The sequence below is a fragment of the Phyllostomus discolor genome, chromosome 3, assembly GCF_004126475.2.
Source record: "Phyllostomus discolor isolate MPI-MPIP mPhyDis1 chromosome 3, mPhyDis1.pri.v3, whole genome shotgun sequence".
Lineage (NCBI taxonomy): Eukaryota > Metazoa > Chordata > Mammalia > Chiroptera > Phyllostomidae > Phyllostomus > Phyllostomus discolor.
The window spans coordinates 92,850,454-92,852,186 of NC_040905.2; the positions used below are offsets into that span (position 1 = coordinate 92,850,454).

Here is a 1,733-nt window from a genome sequence, read left to right on the forward strand (position 1 = left end):
GCCTGGCCTTTCCTTGCTCACTTTCCCTCTTCCTCTATGAGCTCCATTTCTCTCATTGTTAGGCTTCAGTCCCGCTCACAGTCAGAACCAGGAGCCAGAGAGTGAAATCAGAGGTACCTGTGCATGCATGTGCCTGCGTGTTTGTGTGCTTTGTAAGGCCTGGGGTATAACTCTGGTCCTGCCATTAAATGGCTCTGCATGTGCAAGGTACTCACTCCATCACCCATGGCCTTAGTCTCCCTACATGTAGTGTTGCCAGAGTTGGCAAATAAAAATCCAGAATGCTCAGTTAAATTTGAATTTTGGAAAACAACAAAAATTTTATGTATAATTAAACTTCATGTAATATTTGGGGCATACTTATACTAAAAGATTATTCATAATGTTATCTAAATTTCAAATTTAACTGAGCATCCTGCATTTACCATATCCATATGTAGAACAGGGGAGGCAGGGAAGAAAGTTCGGACAAGATGTTCTCTCTCTAAGGCCCCTCTGAGCTCCAGCTGTGAAAAACCTCAAGCTGGCCCGGAAGTGGTCTGAAGGTATTTGCTTCCCTTGCAGAATAAGGGGAGAGCAAGGTGAAGATGGGGAGCAGGGCAGAGGGGATGGCTGTGGTCATAGGGCCTTCACAGCAGAGAAAGGCCAAGGGAAGGAGAAGTTCCTTGAAGAAATCCAGCCCTAGAAGGCTTCCTACAGGGGGAAGATGTTCTTGGTTACTCTGATGCTGAGAGAGAAGGGTCAGACGGCCCCTGGTGGATGGCTCCCTCTTCCTCCAGGGAAGCTGGGGAGGCATGGGTTTTCCTTCGTTTAAGAAAGTCCTGCTTTCTGCTCTAGGCCCCAGTGGCTGCTGTCAAAATGGGCGAGTTTATGAAACCTGGGAAGGTGGTGTTGGTCCTGGCTGGACACTAATCTGGATGCAAGGTAGTCATCGTGAAGAACATTGATGATGGCACATCAGATCGCCCCTACAGCCAGGCTCTGGTGGCTGGAATTGACCGCTGTCCCTGTAAAGTGATGGCTGCTGTGGGCAAGGAGAAAATCGCCAAGAGGTCTAAGATCAAGTCTTTTGTGAAAGTTTATAACTACAATCACCTCATGCCCACAGGGTACTCTGCAGGTATCCCCTTGGACAAAACTCTCATCAACAAGGACATCTTCAGAGATCCTACTCTGAACCACAAGGCCCAATGGGAGGCCAAGGTCAAGTTCGAAGAGAGGTATGAGACCAGCAAGAACAAATGGTTCTTTCAGAAACTGCAGTTTTAGATCTTTTTTTTTTTGTTTTATTCATTAAAAATCCAAAAAATAAAAAAATTTAAAAAGTTCCCTGAATATCAATAGAAAATATCTATCCCTTCACGTGAAGATTCTCTAGAGTGAGGGCAGGGTCTGATCAACTCAACAAATCACTTCCCCTTCTAGCTAGCATCTGCCAGGCCTTGGCTACTTGCCAGGGCTCCATCTACACCTCTTGAACCCTTTATGTGTTAATTCACCAAATCCCTTTGAGCACCAGATGGGATGGGTGTTCTCTCCCATTTGACAGATGAAGAAGCAGAAGCACAGAGAGGTTAGGTAATTTTTCTGAGGTTCATACAGGTGGCAGGTGGCAGAGCTGGAATTTGAGCCCAGGTGGACTGGCCCTTCACCAGCTGTGTAAGAGATCCTGTGCTGGGGGCTGAGACTGCTCTCAGGGGACTTCCAGTCTAACAGTGGGGAATAGGTGAGTC

The 1,733-nt window shown here is 46.7% G+C and overlaps 1 pseudogene; it reads left to right on the forward strand.

The window, feature by feature from the left end:
• Positions 1–842: 842 nt before the first annotated feature.
• LOC114509200 lies at positions 843–1,284 on the forward strand (annotated as a pseudogene).
• Positions 1,285–1,733: the final 449 nt, after the last annotated feature.